Raw genomic sequence first — 20,490 nt, forward strand, 5'->3', positions numbered from 1 at the left:
TCTACGGCTCGCTTAGAGGTCGAGACTCCTCAGCTTCTACCTTCTCGACCCCATGCCACAAGCCATTGGTGTTGTGTAAACGACCGTGGCTCGTGATGAGGACTCCCGCCTAGAGCCTAGACACGGGGCTGTCATGCTAGAACTCCTCCCTGCTGCTTCGTTCCATCACCCTCACCTCTCGGTTTTCTTCCTTTTTTCCTCTCTTTGCCCATGTTTCGTCTGTTCTCTGCGGTTGGTCGAGAGGCCCCTTGGTGTCCCACGTGTTAAAGTATAACCATTTGTCTCCGAGCTTTTCACTGCTGTGCGGCCAGGGAGCGACTCTTGATGTCTCAAGGCTCCCTGTCCACTTAAGCAGAACCTTAGCGGAGCCGTAGTGCAAGGGCAGTACCTGTTTTCCCTTCTGGTGGCATTTAGCTAAGTGACAAAAATCCCCTCTAGCGTCCCGAGCCTTCGTCCGGCATCCCCTCCCCTCCAGCTGTGCTCCCCGGGTCACATATACTTGTTTCCCTGCTGGAAGTGTGCGTTTCTCCTTTAATTAGGTCAGTTACTTCATGTCTGTTTTTCTTTTTTGACATGGTTTCCTCTGGCTTTAGCACCACATATTTTCCCCATATGTCATTGCCTCTGGAGCTCCATGTTGCAATCGCTTTTCAAGGGGAACAGAGAGCGCATTACTAAGGGGGGGTAGCTCTTGACTCCTTGCCTGCCCTTTGCCTGCATGAGCATTCCTATTTCTTTTGGGCCTAGTTCTGTTTGGTTTTGTCGTCTTCATCGTCAGTTATGTTTGGACTGAAAGATACTTAAGTAAAAATAATGGTAAGTCAGAGATATGTCTGGCAAAGGTGCAGCACATTTGTTAAGGTTACTGGTTTATTTATCTCCCCTGTCTCTATGGTGACTAAATCCGGGGCTGGGATTTAATGGACTTAATTTTGACCTCTTGTACATCTCCTAACTTTCCCAGCCTCCGAGATAGAAGGAATTCATTTTCACTGGAGGAGAGAAACTGCCTCGCTTAGAGGAAGGGTCCTAACTGCACTCTCGGAAAGTGGAATTCCAGAGTCTGGGCTTCTTTCGGTCGTCTTCTATCAGAGTTCATATAGCACTTGGAGAGAAAGCTGGCAAGTCTTTTGCAGAAACACACACATGCACACCACATTACTGATGGCCCCAGGAAATCATTTTCTTTTCAGTGAAATAAAGTATTGTGTAGTTAATGTGAATGAACTGTCTATAAGAAATTCTTATGAGGGAGCCATTTGTAAGAATATTACATCAGTGGGAACACTGATTGGATATTGCACATTTTTTTTATTTTTAAAAAGTATCTTCGTCACAGGATTATAAGTTGGCACGCATATAAATGTCTAAACCATATTTCATATTTGAGCATATTAAGCTGTGCCATGGAGGTCATAATAAAGGTTGGGTTTGATGAGGATTCCCATGGAAAAAGCCAGATTGTGACACTGAAATGGAAGTCTAGCTTTCCACCTGTACCCGCTGGATGTGAAATGAAGACATGGGCTACCTGATCTCTAAGGTAGCTCGAGTCAAACCATCTGGGACTTCAGTTGGTTCACATGACCCTTTAAAACTTTTTATCCTCTTCCATATGCTGCTTTGAGACTTGGAAGGACACTCGGGTTTCAGAAAGTTTAATGGTGTATCCAAAATCGAGTCAGAGTGCTTGACTTTATTTAAGGCTTGTGTATCCTGTGTTAGTTTTTCATGGAGAATTCACCTGTTGGCAAGTTCCTTCATCTTCTCTAGGGGCAGACTCATATATGTGAATTCTCTTTGAAACCACATCAGAGGAGGCGTTCTTGGGTGGCTCAGCTGGTTGAGGGTCCGACTCGATTCCAGCTCAGGTCATGATCTCACGGTTGTGGGATCAAGCCCCGGCATCGGGCTCTGCACTGGCAACGCGGAGCCTGCTTGCGATTCCCTCTCTCCCTCTCTCTCTCTGCCCCTCCCTCCCGTTCTGTCTCTCAAAATAAATAAATAAAATTTAAAACCAAAGCAAAGGAGCCCATCAGTGATTAACAAGCATCGCACAGAGGCCGAGGAGAGAGGGGGACATGAGTGCGGCTGCACCCTGATTCACCAGTGAAATAACAGGGTTCGTTTCTGTTATCAAGTTTGGCTCAAGTCAAATAGGAACTTGTGAATACCTAATGTTTTTATGGAGTTCTTGTAACGTCATAAAACTCTGTGGATATGGAAGTCGTTTTACGGCTTTCTCTATCATCACCTTGTCTATTAATAGGATAGAGACTTGAGAAGCCAACAGATGCTCGCCTGTAAAGAGATCCATCCTTGGTAGATGAATGTTGGATAGTCACTAAGTCCTGGGTTTGAAACTTACTAGATTCAAGTCACAGCTTCACAGTGGAATCGTGTCCGTTTTATCACGGTCCGTACAACAGGCACAGCTGAGGTCCCAGCTTTTGCAGACATCCAACCATGAAGGCTGAAGCCCTTGACAATGCTTTCGAGAAAGAGTAGCACCCGCATCCTCCTTATGATCATCGTCACCATCATTATCCTATCGTTATGGGAGAGCTGTGCTAATACTGGCCATAATTCATTTGATTTTTTTCTTTGATTGTTAATATCTGCATTTTGTTTAAACAACTCTAGGCATCAAATCAATTCAACTAAAAAGGATGAAATCTGCGAAATGTATTTAGAACAGCGGCCCCCTTCCCCTATCCTATCAGCCAGATCAGCTTCACACTTGATACAGATACAGCATCTCTCACTGAGAGGTTAAAGAAAAAAATCAAATAAATTTCCGTACCACTTCTTCACCTACGTAGTAAAGCAGTGGCCCTTAGGTAGTTGGATGAGAATTTGTGGTCTTTGCGAGTCTGTCGACACCTCTCAAACCATGCCATACGCGTACGTGACGGGACCGTTTATATACGTTCTTCAGGACTATGAATTAGTAATTTACTTAAGACATCCCAAGTGTCTCTTTTCCAGAACCAGTGGAGATTTTTCTGTGGATTCTGGTGATGGGTTTGTGCACGTGGTTGTCGGCGTGTGTGTGCATGTGTGTGGTAGGGCATTCACAATCAGTGGTGCCTTTTGCTCACTCAAGGGGTTCAGATGCTCACTGGTTGGAGAAGGTGAGTTCCACTCTTGGCTCGGGGCTCACATGACAGGTTTGAACCCGGAAACAATACGACGTGTTCCATCACTCTCAGCCCTTCCTTTAACGTTCCAAGCTGTGCCCTCTGTATCCTCAGTCCTTACAGATGTTCCACAGGCTCTTGGGCCAACTCCTTCGGTCCTCTCCAGGGTGTTTTCTGTTTTTATTACTGGGACAGTCGGAGGCACAGAGAGAGTCAAGCGTGTGGTTGGGGCCCCTGTCTTAAACTGGACAGTAGTTCCCCGTTACCTGTGCTTTCGCGTTCTGGGGTTTCTGTCACTGGTCAGCCATGGTCTGGAAGCGGGTGGTCCTCCCGGTGTAGCGTCAAGATCGGAAGCCGCCTGATGCTGCGTCACAGTGCCTGCGTCATTCACCTCCCTGCGCCTCATCACGTAGGCATTTTACCTCACATCATCGTTGCGAGAAGGAAGAGCGCATACACTAAGATATTGTGGGAGAGAGAGAGAGAGACCACACTCACGTAACCTTCTAACAGGACGTTGTTATACTTGGTCTATTCTGCTAGTAGTTACTGTTGCTCATCTGCGCCTGACCTATACGTTAAACTTTATCATAGGTGTGTGTGTAGAGGAAAAACCATAGTCTCTTGCAGGGTTCGGTGCTATCTGTGGCTTCAGGCATCTGCTGGGGGTCTTGGAACAGACCTGCGGGGGGAAACAGACCTGTGGGGGAGGGGGCACGACCGTACTCTGCTTCCGCCGGGAAACTGGAACCTGTTTCGGAGCGGGAATACCGATGTTTTCTGTGACGTCCTCCACATCGGTTACTAGTTAGTGGCAGCGGCTTTGCAAGCATTTACTAGAGAAACAGTTCATTGAACGAGAGGCATTTTATGAATTGGAAACCACAGATAGCATTACTGTGGTATTACCCAGGACTATCTGAGAATCTTTATCTGACTCCCTGTTCCTCTAACACCGGTGTTCCTGACATCATTGGAGCATATTCTTGAACACAACAGGCCCTCCCGCCTCACTGCGGTACGGCATCGTGGTTTTGTAAGCATTGCATCATGCACGTTTCAGATAGGCAGAAAAGTTGAAGTTATGCAGTCAGTACTCACATCCCCACCACCCAGGTTCCACACTGAAACATTTCACCGCGTTTGCCGCATCACATATCCGTCCGTGCGTTAGTCTACCTTCATTTTTGGATGCATTTCAAAGTAAACCGCCAGCATCCGTATACGTCACCCCCCCAAACACTTGAGTGTGCACATCCTTCTGTGGTTTCAATTTTGACATTCTTAGAGCTGTTTTCAGATTTTTAAGGTTCTCGCATTTGTTTTGATGATGCCTAAGAAGAGATGGTAAGTTGAATGTGAAATGAGCTCCCTTCTCAGACTCTGGGGTGTTTGGTTTTCTAACTACAGCAAGCGTACAAACACGCACACATCACCGTCCTCTCTCCCCCATGTTACACGGTCACCCCATGTGTATTGTTGAGACTTGGAAGGCCAGCCAAGGACACAGAGTTGAGGGTCTTATTTATTTGAGGAAAACTGGCGAATTGGGGTTGAGGCTAGGAGGGCAAAAGGTTAGAGCTACGTGTGGTAAGGGATGTGGAAAGCGGTTCAGAACCAGGAGGTTATGAGTGTGCTACCACTTACCCAAGGTCTGGGGAAGGTTTAGTGGCTGTTTATATTACCCAGGGGGAGGGGAGAGAGGGTCAGAGATTTAATAAACACTAACAGTACAAATGCAGGGTCCTTCCATTTTTTTTTTCTTTGTTCCAAGATTTTAATTTTAAGTAACCTCTGCACTCAACGTGGGGCTCAAACTCATGACCCCGAGATCAAGAGTCATGCGCCCCACCCACTGAGCCAGCCAGGTGGCCCATGGGTCCTTCCATTCTAATGGTTTTTCCATTATATTGTGGGGAACCCTAGAATTCATAGAAATGTTGCAGAGCCTTCAACATTTGAATTAGGTTTTTCAGAGTGTGTTGAACTACTTGAGAAACTGACAAAAACCAATGGACATACTCCACTGTGTTTTGTGGTCAGTTGTAACACACTGGACAACACTTAGTGATTGACTTGGAAATAAGTAAAGGTTATTAATGTCAACTCAAAATAAAATTTTGGATGACACCTATCTGTCATCCATCAAAGCCAGGGTAATATTCCTGTTATGGGAATAAAGACAAAAGGTGTTCAGCAAGACCGTTCCACTAAACCCATGGTGTTAAGGTATCAGCCTGAGAAAGCTGAAGTTACAGTTTGGTTTTCAGTTACCGTGAGCGCTTAGCCATCTGTTATATTTAGATTTTCTGGTACCTTTAGGAATCTGGAAACAGATGAGTATATGCTTTCCACTCGAAACTGCCATAAAAGGGGAAAGGTAGTTCAGGGGTTGGAGGCTGGCTCCTAGGGTCATCTCTCAGTTGGGGCCATGTCAATGGACTAGGGAACCTTCTAAAAGGTCTCTCTCGGCCCATAGCTCAGACTGCTCACCCGAAGTCTGAAGACATATGTGGGCAATATTGCAGTTCGTTAGGAGATTTTTCGGGACTTCTTTGATTATGCCTGAGAAGCTTTACAATGGCTTTGGCAGATCTCTTTCAGATGGAGGCCGCAGTTCCTCACTTTCGTTCTGGATTGTACCACATTCTGTGTTCAGAGTCTAAAATGCCTTTTGGAAGCCAGCACCTGCTTGTGTGTGGCTTCAGTTTGTGTTTTAAAATGTTTGCTTAGCTATATTTTATTTTCCCCCAACATCTTATGATGAAGATTGTTAAAGTGGAAATGATTCCGTGGGGGAACACCTGTATACCCGTCATCTAGAGTCCGTCATTAACATGTTATTTACCGTATCTGTTTGATCACCAGATCTACCCATCTCTCTATCCATAATTCCATATTATTTTTGGATGCATTTCAAACTAAATGCAGTAGATTTCACCAGTTAGGTAGCTTTATATATTTTACGCACTCGGAGTCTGGCTTTTTGAGCACCACACAAATGTGCAGGAATTGGCATAGAGTCCTATGCAAAATGTAAAATAAATGCTCAGTTTTACTGGGGGAAAAAATTTGGAAGCCTTATTTTAAAAGTAACAGATTTTCTGGAATTCTGGCATGGAGTTGGAAAAGAATACTGGTGTATTTTTAAATCTGAACTTACTCGTGACTCAGACGATGCTGACCCCTAATAAGGGGGGGGGGGTATCCTTGTAGGTTTTGTTTTCAGTTGTTGAGACAGGAGCCAAATAACTTCCACTTCTCATGGAGAGGCAGGCTCATCTTTAGAAGTGTTATATAAACAGCAAGTGTTGGTCACTCCAACAAAATCTATTTTATTTGGAAAGCAGGGAGGAGCAGTTAACTGAGGACCAAATTGGTCTCTGCTGGATCCGATCCCGAACCGTGGTGTCAAGGTGTTAAGTGCAAATTATTAAAAAAAAAAAAAAAAAGACACCCTCGTTACAATTGGAACAGCGAGAGCGGGATGGAGGTGAAAGAGGTTAGTGCATGGCTTTTGCCCCTCGTTGTACGGAAAGCGCTCTCTACCTTCTTGCAAAGCTGTGTTGTTGTTCCCTTCCTTCTCAATCCCCAGAATCATGTGCAAACACTCTCCCTTGGCCCAGGGGGTTGGCTGGGTATATTTCCTTCTGGAAGTCTTCACTTGTACTCTTGAGTTAGCTGGCAGATCCCTTAAAAGCCTTTCCAAGCAGCTTCTCCCCTTCCCCAGAGGGTAGAAGCAGGTTTCTGCCGTGTCCCCCATCTCCAACCTTCCAAGAGAACGTACTACGGAAGACCAAAGAGTGAGGGCAGACGGTCTTTGGGAAAGGGAGTAGGTGTGGGATGTGGGGTGAACTGGGTGGTTAGATACATTTTAAATGTGTCCACAGAACACGACGACAACAAAATTCTGGAACACAACGACGTTACGCACAGGGAGTTGTAGAAACTTTACCAGCCTCCTCAGATAGACGCGCTACCCTTTCAACCCCATAAAAAGTCCTCGGCACCCTCGAACTGTGTGTACTTTGGTCCTAGAAGAGACCGTTGGGTCGCAGAGGTCTTGATTCCTCTCTACCGCCGACTTGCTCTTTGATCTCAGAATGTGACTGGCCTGTTCCGTGACGGTGGCGTAAGCACCAATAATACAGCTGATTAACTGCCTGTGGTCTGATAGGGCAGGTGAAAACTGTATCTGGCTTCCGTTACAACTCAAGTGGTTGAGTTATTTCACTAACATTTAGGTATTACCATCAATCAGATTTAATTTTTGAAAAGAGGTGTTTTGCGTACACGAATACTTTATATTCCGTAGCCTGTATGTCTGGCACCGCCCGTAACTAAGTATTTCCGTCGGTCCGCTTAGAAGATTCGTTCTCTCCCTGCAACACGTATGTTTAAAACACACAGAAATTGATTAGACTGTGTACTTATTGTTGGCAGGAAGGTGGACAGTTGTCTAGATTTATGGTCAGGACAGGTGACAGGACTTGCGCTTCTATTCTTAGTTTGACCTCGCCCCCCTCTCTTAAGGCGAGACACTTAATCTTTTTTAATGTCTCAGTTTATCCGTCTGGAACACCTGTAGCCTTCTTTCATGAAGATGGTACCTGGTTTATGTCTTGATGGCATTTGAGGATGTGCCACAGAACGTGGCAGGGGGGTTCAAATGACTGTGTAGAAACTATGTGAATGTCGAACGATGATCTTGACAAATTACTAATTACTACATTTAGAAAGTTACAGCTCTGGAGGGAATTGATATTTGATATTGTTGTCCTGTGTGTTCTAAGTTACCATCATAACAGTAGGAAAATAAACCCTGTCTTGGCTATGTTACAAAGGGATTAACTCACTTCTTCAAGTTGTTACTAAATCTCCAGCCCTTCCCACAACAGAAATAAAAAGTGCTCCTTGTTTTCTTTAGTTTTTCTGGGATAGAAGTCTTCAAACTACTCTTGGCTTCAGGTTTTCTTCTGTTGGGTGTTTTCCAAACTATTCTCTTTGTGGAGACTGAAGGGTAAACTGTCAGTTAACTTAAAGCAACTAAAATTGCCCTCTACCCGTGTGCAGAGGAGTATGCTTTTGATTTGTAGATCAAAGCGAAGAACCAAGAGTATGTGGGGCTTGCCTATTATACATTTGTCCCCAGCTCCTTGTGTCTCTGCAGAGAAATAGTAATGAAATACAAGAGGATTAAAGACCTAGACCCTAAGTAAAAGCGAAAGACCCATATGACTGTTTCTAAATTCTCTCTCCTGGAACGTGTGGGCTGATGAGAGCGAGAATCCCCGTCATGGAGGTTGTCCGTCTTTTGCCAATGATCCGCTCCTAGATTTTATGGTGCATGATAAATGGGCATATGTTTTTTGTGAAAATCGTGGGGTGTGAGTCATGCGAAGACTTGAAAAATGAGGACACCCTACCTGCTTCGGTACAAAGACTGATGTATGTATGTATTTTTCTCTTCTTTTAGAAATCTTTATTTTGATATTACTTTTCAGTTCATACAGTACCTGGGCACATGTGACTTAATGTAGTTCCTAAAACAATCTGACAAGGAAAGCAGGGCAGGTATTAATGTCCCCATTGTATCGACGGGGAAGGAAAATGAACCAACAGAGCCCGGGACTCTTCGCTGGCATTTCTGACTCCATGTCTATTGCTCGTTCCTTGAGTTACGAAACAACAAAGTCGTCAAAACATTCCTGGTCTTTGCATTAAATGAAAGCTTACAATTAATTTTTTTTTTTGTTTAATTTTTTAAACATTGATTTATTATTGAGAGACAGAGACAGGCCGTGAGCAGGGGAGGGGCAGAGAGAGAGGGAGACACAGAATCCGAAGCAGGCTCCAGGCTCTGAGCTGTCAGCACAGAGCCCGACGTGGGACTTGAACTCACGAACCGCGAGATCATGACCTGACCCGATGTCAGACGCTTAACCGACTGAGCCACCCAGGCGCCCCAAGCTTACAGTTAATTTAACTTGTATAGTGTTTTCTCCGTTTTGACAAAGTTAGGTCGTAATTGGCTTTGAACTTGCTAAGCTCCTGAACTAATCTCTTCTCTGCTCGCTTCCTTGTCCACTGTGATCATTTATGTAGGCTTCAGCATTTATTTGTGAGGTTAAATGAGTAGACAGTTTGAAGTGAATTAAAATTAATGTGGTTTTGCGATATTTATAACGCTGCTGGTTTGCCACACTGAATCGCCACAACACTGTGATGGGGATCTCTGTTTTAACGTCGAACAAAAACAGCTGGTAGCCATACTTCCCATTCGATTTGCATATATGACGCCGAATTATAAACATCAGCCCCTTTTCCTGAAATCCAAAGAGTTGACTTTTGAAGTGTCTGCCGTGAGATGGGAGTGCGGTGCTGGTGACCTTTCTTTTTTCTCGTTAGTCCATAGAAGCAGGGAGGTGCGATCTAAGTTGGTAAGTCAGTGATGAATAGAACACGAGCCACCTGGCCTCGGTTAGTTACGTGACCTCGGAAAAACCAGTGCCCATTTCAGAAAAGACCGACTTCTGAGACCGCAGATGACCAGCTACTCTTCTGCTGTCAAAAAGAAACACTCACAGGGTTAATGGACAACCCTGACACAGACAGAGTCGAGAAACCCCTAGCAGGTTTCTGTAAGGAAGGAAGATGGTGTTTTGTTTTCCCGGCAGGCCGTTTGAAGGTCAGACCTATGACTCAGAGCCGGGCACTTTGGTGGTGGCATGCATCAGTGACCTGTTGCCAGTCTAAGATCATCCAGCAGGGCTTGTGCCCCTCCATTATAACCTCTAGCCAAGGCGCCACCTTTCGTCTTTAAAAATAGATAAAAAGGAGCACAGGAACATCTGAAAATCAGATACCATGTGGACCTTGCAGCTTTTCAGCCTGCAGACTCGACGAATACTAAGTGCCTCCTTAATGTTGGGGCGTAGATCGTCCCTCGCCGCCAGTCTGTCACGGCGGGGCGCCGTGTGAACCTATATGCACGTCGTCCGGAAAAGTGTCTCACTCAGTTTCTTGTTTTGTAATTAATCGCGAGGCATTGTGGTTTGGTGCAAGGAGCACTAGACTTGGAATCAAAAGCCACTTCCTCCCTGGGTGGCTCATTGATGGAGGGTAGCCTTAGCATAGTTGGCACGGGATTTCCACGTGGTCTGCTCTCTGCCTGGACAAAACAAATGTGCCATTTCAGTGAGCTTTGGTGGGTGCTTGCCTGGGCCGCTTGAGATCCCTTCGTCCCTTTCCTTTTCCTCTCTCCCTTCTCCTGGGAGTCACGACTCTTTCATGCATCTGACCCTGCTGCCTGTCAGAGGAAGGCAATCTGATTAAATTAACTTACGGCTTTTACTAGTTGGTTCATTCCCTGGTTTTGAACTTTGCATATTTCTCACAGCGTTGTTTGTAATAACAGACTGGAAACAAATGTCTGTCGATAAGGGACTGATTAAGAAAATTGTAGTGCATCGGGGGGCGCCTGGGTGGCTCAGTCAGTTAAGCATCTGACTTCGGCTCAGGTCATGATCTCGCGGTTCGTGAGTTCGGGCCCCGCATCGGGCTCTGTGCTGACGGCTCAGAGCCTGGAGCCTGCTTCGGATTCTGTGTCTCCCTCTCTCTCTGCCCTTGCCCTGCTTGCTCGCTCCCTCTGTCTGTCTCAAAAATAAACATTAAAAAAAATTACATATAAAAAAATTGTGGTATATCTACACAGTTGAATACCATATACGTCATAAAAGTGGATGCTCTTTCGGCACTAACAGGCAGAATTCGCTAAAATACACAGAATAGAAAAGGCAAAGTATAGGAGAGTACGTGTAGCACGTCACCATCATGTTTTTAAAAAGGGAGAAAGTGGGGCGCCTGGGTGGCGCAGTCGGTTAAGCGTCCGACTTCAGCCAGGTCACGATCTCGCGGTCCGTGAGTTCGAGCCCCGCGTCAGGCTCTGGGCTGATGGCTCGGAGCCTGGAGCCTGTTTCCGATTCTGTGTCTCCCTCTCTCTCTGCCCCTCTCCCGTTCATGCTCTGTCTCTCTCTGTCCCAAAAATAAATAATAAAAAAAAAAAAATAAAAAAAAAAAAAAAAAAGGGAGAAAGAAAAAATATATACAGCTACATATTTTTCATATGCCCAGTGTCTCTGGAACCATAAGAAGACACTGGGATCGTTGGTAACTAATGGAGAAGGGAAGTGCATGTTTGGGGACAGGCAGGAGAGGAAGACTTTTCAGTAGGTAATCTTTTGTACCTTTAGAAAAAAACATTTTAATATTCTTTCAATGTTCATTTATTTTTGAGAGAGAGACGGGGCGGGGGGGGGGGAGGGCCAGAGAGAGAGGAAGACGCAGAATCCGAAGCAGGTTCCAGGCTCTGAGCTGTCGGCACAGAGCCGGATGCAGGGCTCAAAGTCACAAACCACGAAATCATGACCTGAGCCGAAGTCGGACGCTTAACTGACTGAGCCACCCAGGCACCCCAAAAACATTTTAATATTCAAAAAATAAAAGAAATCCATACACAAAAAAGAATGTTCGATAGTGGCATCATTCATAATGGCTAAAACGAAGAAACAGCTCGTGTCCGTCAGCAGGTGAGTGAACAAACACGGGGTGTATCCGTACGATGGAATGGAATACTATTGGGCAGTAAAATACAGTCAAGTGCTGATTTATGCTACAGCACGGATGAAACTTGAAAACATGAGGCTTAATGAAAGAGGCCAGGCACAAAAGATCACACATATTGTACGATCCCCTTTACACAGAAGTGTCCAGAATGGGCAGACCCACAGACAGAAAGTAGATTAGTGGTTGCCGGGAGCCTGGAGGAAAGGGAGGGTCTAGGGAGTGACCGCTGATGGCCACAGGGTGTCTTTCTTTGTGAAGAAAATGTTACGGAATCAGATGAGAGTGATGATTGCTCAACTTGATGAATCTGCTAAAAATCACTGGAGTGTGCGCTTTGAAAGGGTAAATTTTATGGCGTGTTAAGTTGTGTCTTAATACATAAAATGAAAAAACAACTCGGAGTCAGGAACACGGAAACATGTTTTAAGAATCACTGTGAACACAGAAAACAATAACCTTACGTTTTCACCCATGAAATGTTTCCATTGGAAGATAGTTTACACAGGCTCACCGACAACACCAGAGCCCTTCATACCCTCTTAGCTACTTCCACAAACACGCGCCAGCGATCTTCCCATTTTATCGGGGGATACCGTTAACCCAAAAGAAGGAAGCCTGGATTGATAGAATGTTCAGTATGTGCGATTGAGATGCCGTGGCTGTGGGCCTTTCCCAGTCCATGGCACTGGGGGAGACGGGTATGGTGGGTTTGGCCAGAGCCTCAGAGAATCCTTTGGACCGGCCCTTTCTCTCCTTGGAACTGGCCCCAGAGGGACCCCTGCCCCGGCACTGCCTGCCTACTCCCGGGAGCTGCCCCCATTCCCTTTCTTTTATTTTCCTGGGTTGAGCTGAGTCACAGGGTTTCAGGAGCCCTTCCTGAAAGGAGGGAGACCGGTGGGCCTGACGGACAGACACAGTTCCTCTTCCAGGACTGCGTCACTGGCACATCGCAGGTGCCGTGGCCCCGTGAGCTGTCATCCAGCAGGACGGTTACCACCGTAGCATCCGGCCTGTCTGTGGGCTGGTCAGGTAACTGTTCTGTCAGTTCTCCCAACTCGGGTGCTTTAACCCGAATTCATCTAGGTGGACGTGGGGGGATGACCACAGTGTGCTTTTGGGCAGCAGTGGGATAGACGATGCAGCTTTCAGTTGTGCCGCCCCTGAGACCTGACGCCTTCCTGTGCTTCACTTAAGTCCAGTGTCCCCACAGGCAGTCTTCCCTCACGTCAGCTGCTGAGCCCTTCCTCTGCATGGCCTAGAAAGAGAGCTCTTTGAGATCCACGTCCTTGGCATTCATTCAGAATTAACTCACGTCAGGGGCGCCTCAGTGGCTCAGTTGGCTAAGCGTCCGACTTCGGCTCAGATCATGATCTCACGGTGCGTGGGTTGGAGCCCCGCGTCGGGCCCTGTGCTGACTGTTCGGAGCCTGGAGCCTGCTTCGGATTCTGTGTCTCCCTCTCTTCCCGCCCCTCCCCTGCTCGCACTCTGTCTCTCTCTCTCTCTCTCAAAAATAAGAAACATTAGAAATAGTCGCTAAATTCTTAGTGTAGTCTAATGCTTAACCAACATGTAAAAACAAATCAACTCCCGTCATACATACAGAAGTAACCTACGCTCTGGCCAGAGCTACTGTTTCTGATGCTATAGGTAGTCTCTTTTCGTCGGTAGCCTTCTTGGGCCAAGTTGAGATCAGAGAGGCGGTCCACGGGTGGTCTGTCTCATTAAGGGCTTTCACCCAAGCAAGCCTTCATTTGTTGTGTTGGAGAGTGTAATCATCCGTTGGGCTCACTGGGACCTTACTTGGTAGGAGGGATGTAGGAAAACTCCTTTCTCACCCCAAGTCTGAGCAGGTGACCTACACCTAGTGGGTCTTTTATTTTCACTAGAGGATCAAGAGAGCAGCCTTGTCTTTCCAAGGTGTCCCATCACCTGTCCCTAAACCGTCTACATCCATGTAGGATGTACAGCCGTCTTCTGGGCTGTTGTGCCTGCCAGAGGCTGATTCCTCTGAGGCCCTGGGACATGTCAGATTGTCCTCCTGTTGACGCATCAGGCTCATAACCCTCACAGTTGGGCTGTTACCTGTTTTTCACGTGTGCCCTGTGAACTGGTAAATTCGAAAAGAAATTTTTCTTTTGCAGGAGTCTGCTGCTTGGGAATCCTCATTTTTAAAGCATAATTGAATAAATAGCAAAATGTGCCCACTGGGTGCCAGCCACCGTTGTGCAAGGGTTTAGCTCTTTATTTCTCACAGCAGCCCTATAAACCTAGGCACTCCTGTTATCCCCATTCTGCAGATGAGCAAATGGAGTCACAGAGACGTAAGTAGAATTGGCTTGCACACAACCAGTAAGTGGTGGAGACCGGATTCGATGTGAGATGCTCTGGCTCCAGGGCTCGGGCCCTTTGCCGCTACGGAATTCCCTTGAAACCGTATAAAATAGATCCACCCGTGTTAAACTCTGAGCACGCTCCACGTTGCTTGTCTTAGAACAGTGTTCGTTGTTCTGCCGATCGCCTATAAAATTAAGACTTGACTGTCTTCCACGGAAGCCCTCCAAGATGGCCAGGGGCCCGGTGGACGCCATTTTGTCTGAATTCCACCGAATGCAGCGGAGCGGTCGGCCGCCCATTCCACACCTGGGACGGGCCGGTCTTCCTTACACGCGGTACATATTTACCTGTGTGTTCTCTTCGACCGTCACACTGCTTGAAAAAGACAAGAAAGGTTGGGATTTGAGATAAATGTGATGTCCTCTTTCCGAGTGCGTGACCTTTGGTGGCTTCAGCCACTCTAGCTGCAGACTGCTTCTCGTGTTCTATTTGCTGGACTTCGTGTTCCTGTCATTCTATTCATGTACCCGCTGCCTGGCACGGCGCGCGTACTGCTTGACTTCCAGAGCTTTGGAACCGTTTGCTCGGGCTCCTTGAGCGTCAGCTGTTGTAGGAGGACCCTTTACCCCTCCATCAACCTGGACCTCCCCTGCCTTGCTCTGCGGCAGCTGCTGCGGCCCCACTGCCTCAGCTGAAGTAGATGGTATCTGAGGAGACTCTCGCCGTAGCAGGAGAGAATCTAGAGTGTTTTACCTGTCCCCTAGTGTTGAGGTCTGTGACCTGGATACCGAGCCTCTGCCTATTACTCTCTAAAGTCAAGGGACCATAAAGCACGGTCCCGACTTGTACGCTGCCGTGAGTCAAGAGCCGTCGCTGGAAGCAGCTTGATGTGGCACAAGGGACGGGACACTGGGGGTCCGGACGCTCTGGTTCTAGATCTGGAGCTGCCGATAATGCAGCGAAGCCGGTCATGTCCCATCTCTGGGCTTTAGCCTTCCCGTCTATGAAATGGGGTGGCCGGGCCGCTTGGTATCTAAGGTCGTTTGCAACTCTGCGTGACGACAGATGGGAAAACTAAAGCAGTCTTTGTGAAGGCGGCATCGCGCGTGGACCCCACCCGTTCTCCTCTGTCCCCACTGTGCACGGGTGGACAACACAAGCTACTGGTTGGGGCGGTCACGTCATGGTAGGCCACCCACAAGATCACACTGGCCTTTACTCTGGTCTTCCTGTGGCGTTTTCACGGTATGACGCCCGTCCTTGCCAACAGAGTAGCTGTTCCCACAGAGAGCCATTCGCATTCACGCTCTCAGACACGACTCCCTGGGGACCACCACCCTCCTGGTCTGCCTGTGAGTGTGTGCCTCGAATCTGGCTTGTGACACTGCTCAGGCAGACAAATGATGGCCCTCGGAGCAACTTGGCAGGTGGGGACCGAGCGAGGCTTTCACCTTAATGCCGTTTCAATCCTCCAGAACCCTGGATTGCCCCCTCTCGGTCAGTCAGCCTATCGCCTAACAAAATGGAGACTTCCTGAGTGACCCCCAGACCACTGCTTTGTCTCCTTCCTCCTGTGCCCCCACTGCCAGCCTGCGCCCCACTCAACAAGGGTTTCTGACCTTTGCCCTGAATTCCACGGCCGAGCAGGGGCATAATAAGGCAGGGTATTAATTACAGTCTTTTGGTAAATGGAGACAGATTATATGTTACGAGGTGAGATCCCCCATCAGGAAGCAGGGCTCACGAGGCATTATGATGATGCCTCTGGTCAAGGCAGTCGACCCGTTAACAGCCTTAAGAATAAAGACTAGGGTCATGGAATGTTTAGCCCTCGAACATCTATCAGAGGCTTGAAATGTCCATAACAGGTGGGCTTGGTGAATGCCAGGACTTAGCATGATTGAAAGGGTGTTTTGAGTCACGGCACATGGCAACGTGGAAATAAAACAGATCTATCACAAGTGGATGGTAGAAATAGACTGGAAGAGAATTCTAACACCTAAAATATGACAAAGATTTATCCCTACTAGCTTCTCGGTTTCATGAAACATTTATTTTCCTCTGATTGGAGATTCTGCATTTTATTATATGTTTCCTTCTGAAACTCTTCCTGGTTTCTGTTTCTTTGTTCCTATCGTTTTTTTCTTTATTTTCTCTTTTTTAAGTGCCATTTCAATTTTTTTTTTTTTTTTTAAATCTGAGATCACCATGGTGGCTTACTTTGAAAATCATTTGTTCAGCATTGTCCGCACTGGTGATTTCTGGTTAGAGGCTCAAAGATATCTATATATAGCATGTGACTGGGATCATTCCCCCATCTTGGTGAGAGTCTAGGAACAGTATAAGAGGGGGCAGACTTTGGGGACAGGAGACCTTTAAAACTATTCCTGGGGTGCCTGGCTGCCTCGCTCAGTGGACCATGTGACTCTTGATCTCAGGGTTGTGAGTTTGAGCCCCACGTTGGGTGTTGAGATTACTTAAAATCTTTAGGGGCGACTGGGTGGCTCAGTCGGTTAAACATCGGGCTTTGGCTCAGGTCCTGACCTCACGGTTCATGGGATCTGTGCTGACAGCGCAGGAGCCTGCTTGGGATTCTCTCTCCCTCTCTCTGTGCCCCTCCCCACTCTCTCCCTCTTTCTCTCTGTCAAAATAAGTAAACTTCTAAAAAAACAAAAGCCAATGGGGGCACCTGGGTGGCTCAGTCGGTTGAGCGTCCGACTTTGGCTCGGGTCATGATCTCACGGTCCGTGAGTTCGAGCCCCACGTCGGGCTCTGTGCTGTCAGCTCAGAGCCCGGAGCCTGCTTCGGGTTCTGTGTCTCCCTCTCTCTCTGCCCCTCCCCCACTCATGCTCTGTCTCTATCAAAAAATGAATAAACGTTAAAAATTTTTTTTTAAAAAGCCAAAATCTTTAAGAAAATTTAAAAAACTATTCCTAATCACACAAGGACATTTTCCAAGATCCAATGGTAGAGGCCAAGGCACGTGTTTGAATTCTTAATCTAGGAGTATTACAAGGAACCCCATCCAAGGTTAATCGTGAGATGCTGGTCTTCTCTGGAGTGAATTAGCATTTTCAAGGCACTTGACTGTTTGCGGGGCCCTCCATTTCCTGCACGTTCCCTCACTGGTGGCAGGCCCTCCCCTTTCTTGGGGCCCCTTTCCTTTGCTCTGCAATCCAGACACCCTCTGGGGAGGCACAGTTCTGGGGGCTCGCTTTCCTTTGGATCTTGCGTGATGAAATCGCCCCGCATGTGGTTCTAGGGGGGCTCCCTCAGCTGACTCCCTGACAGATAGGCCCCGAATTGTGACATTTAAGCCGTGACTTTGCACAATTTGCCTTGTCAGGAAGCAGAAGTACTCTTCCCACCCTAAAGATTAACAGGAACATGAGATGGGCTGAAGCTGCACTGGCCGAGAAGTGCTCTGGAGAGCCCGGCGTGGACTCCCAGCATATCAGGGTGCATGACCGGGTTGCCTTCCTCCCGCCGCTGGGGTCACTCAGTAAGATCCCTGGCCGGAGGGACGAGTAGCCGGGCAGAGTTCTGTTGAGGGGAAAAACCCTGCTGAGTGTATGACTTAGTGGCAGGCGTGAGGAGGGGGAGGAGGGCGGAGCGTGACCAAGATGAACCACAGGTGGGCCCACAAAGACTCCGTGGCACGTGCCCGTCAGGCCCTTGCCCCTGGCCGTGACTAATGGCAGTAACTGAATAAGTTCGCAGCCATTTGGAAATTTCTTTAGTGAAAGAAAACTATGGGAAAGGGAGGAGGGTGACCACAAGCCAGGTGGCCGGGGCCGAGGAACCCCCGGGCGTGGGCCAACTGGGTCACGGAACTTGCCGTGTCTGCCTCGTGTGTGAAGTGTGATCCTCCCGTGGGGTGCTCCTGAAGTAGAGCGTCCGGGATTGGGTTGCGGTGTGCAAGTGCCTGCACACGTGACTCCCCGCGGCCCTCGCAGTTTTGCCTGGTTCTCTCCCGACGCGACAGCCCAGGGCCGTCCCGTGAGACGGGGCGAGCCGCTGACACCTCAGCAGAAGCTCCTCGTAACGGGCCACATAAAGTTCCCCGTCATCGCCCCGATCGCCCAGATCCCCGACATCCAAGGGCCCGGCGGCTCCGTCCCCTCCGGTCCCTCCCCGCGGTGGCCCTCGTGGCGCTAGCCGCCACCTGCGATCATTTGTTCGGCCTCATCTGACGCCGGCAGGACCCTCGCGGGCTGTCTCCTGGCCCCCCAGACCCCCTTCCTCCGAGAGGTGCCCCTCTTACCGCCCAGCGGCCGTCCTTGTGGTGGCGTGCCCTTCCCTCCCGGTGTCACGTGTCCTGCTTCCCGCTCCCGGGCTCCCGCCCCCGCCGGGCCACGTGCCGCTTTGCTCACACCGCGCCTTTCCTCGGAAGGCCCCTCTTACCCGGCCTTCAGGGACCCGAGAGGTCACGTGTCATCACATCCGGCAGGTCTCACCAGCGTCCCCGGGCACACCCCTGCCTGTGATAAGGCTGGGTGCCACCTTCCGTCTGCTGCGGTGACGGGTCATCTGTATATTGCTGCTGAGCCACTTGGAAGACGGAACCATATGGTACTCTGGACCATATGGTACCAGAAAAACCCCTTGCACCGCATAGTAGGACATCCGCCGTTTACCTTATAAAGTAAACGACGGCAGGGGATGGGGTCACGTACAGGTGGAGCCTACAAGCCGACTGCGGAATAGCTGGAAGACAAAAGCGGGTAGAGAGCCTCGGAAGCGAACGGTTCTCGGAGAGTTGCGTGCCAGAGGCAGCTTCGGGTTTTTGATGCCCGACACTCGCTGAAAAACCATCCTGACGCACGCCGCGCAGCGTGAGAGAATAGAAGGCCTGGAACGTGGCCCTCAGACAGTAGAGAGACCGGTTCGCCGAACAGCGGCCAGCCACGGCCACGGTAGATGAAGGCGCTCTGTAAACAGCACAGTGATTCTTGAGGAAACCACGAAACATCACGCTGTTACCGTGTAACGAACTTGGCTCAGACGCTCACGAGAGCCGCGGCTGCTGGGGCGTCTGCTAAACGACCGCCAGGGTTTCTGGGCCGCCGACCCCGGGCGGGGCCGGGTCACCGGCTCTCTTCGCGAGGGACCGTGTCTCACCTCACCCGGGGCCCCTTCTGCTCTGGTTTTCCGCAAGCTGCAGCTCTGGCACTCGAGGCCGTGGGCGGCGGGGGGGACGCGTGTCAGAGCAGGCCGGGGTCAAGCCTCCCGAGGTTCGAGAAGGAAGGCGGGGCCGACCTGGGGTGGAGGTGCCGTCAGCCGCAGGCAGACTCGCCCGTGCTAGTCCTACACTTGCAGATCAGAAAGGAATTCTCTGGGTTGTGTATTTTCTCCCGTGTTTCGGGCAAAATAGGTTTGTTTGCCAGCTGGATGAGGCCATCACTGTGTCCATATTCTGTTGGGACGTTTCCAGATGCTAACTACTGCGCCTGCTGAGGGAACGCGCCCTCTCGTGTGGGGCTTGAAGCCAGAACTGGCTTCCTGGAGGAAGGCTCTACCTCGAAACGCACCTCGCTAAAGTCTCGTTTCCGGTTCGTAACGGTCCATCATCTCCCGCAAGACGCACATATCTGCCAGGAGACACATTGACCTTTATTTCAGGGGTGCGGCCGTTTCCCAAGTGGCCGGGCTCCCCGCAGCATTTCGCCAGGCCGCTGAGACAGGGGCCGGAGCGGGCTGGGGGGCACAGTGCCACCCCCCCTTCTTGTCCCCGACCGACTCCTGGACCCAACACCTGATAAATTTGCCTGTAACATCCCGGCTTTTATTGTTCTGTCATTTTCCAGCTAACGAGAAGTTACAAGTTCAGCTGTTGGAATAACTGTTTCATTAAACGTTTGGAGAAGTAAGAATCGTAAAACTCGGCGCCTGCGTGGCTCGGTCGGTTAAACGTCTGACTTTGGCTCAGCTCACGGTCTCGCGGTTCATGAATGTGAGCCCTGCATCGGTTCTGATCCTCTGTCCTCCTCTCTCTCTCTGCCCCTCCCCCGCTCGTGGCGTGCATGTGTGTGTGTGTGTGTGTGTGTGTGTGTGTGTATCTGTGTGTGTGTGTCTCTCTCTCTCTCAAAAATAAATAAACATTTTTAAAAAGAATTGTAAAACTCAGCCATTCAGATGCCTGCCTTGATGTTCAGTGGCCAAAGGCACTTTTGAGTTCCAGGTGGGACCGTGTTGAGGTTTGATGGGCACGTTTTGCTTCTTTTAATTCATTTTTCCACAGTTACTGTGGAGAATAAATCGAGGAAGGGGGTGGAGACAGGGGACAGGGAGCATGGTTGCAATTTGAAATAGGTCCAATGAGAGGCCACTGAAAGTGACTTGGAGCAAAAGCCTGGAAGGAGGTAGACGAGCAACTGTGAGAGGGCTCTGT

The 20,490-nt window shown here is 48.8% G+C and overlaps 1 protein-coding gene across 2 annotated transcripts in view; it reads left to right on the forward strand.

Annotated features, from left to right (window-relative positions):
- FHL1 (four and a half LIM domains 1) overlaps nucleotides 1-20,490 on the forward strand; it is a 47,725-nt gene that overhangs the window by 14,330 nt on the left and 12,905 nt on the right. The window lies entirely within an intron of this gene.

Source organism: Panthera uncia, chromosome X, assembly GCF_023721935.1.
Source record: "Panthera uncia isolate 11264 chromosome X, Puncia_PCG_1.0, whole genome shotgun sequence".
NCBI classification, from domain to species: domain Eukaryota; kingdom Metazoa; phylum Chordata; class Mammalia; order Carnivora; family Felidae; genus Panthera; species Panthera uncia.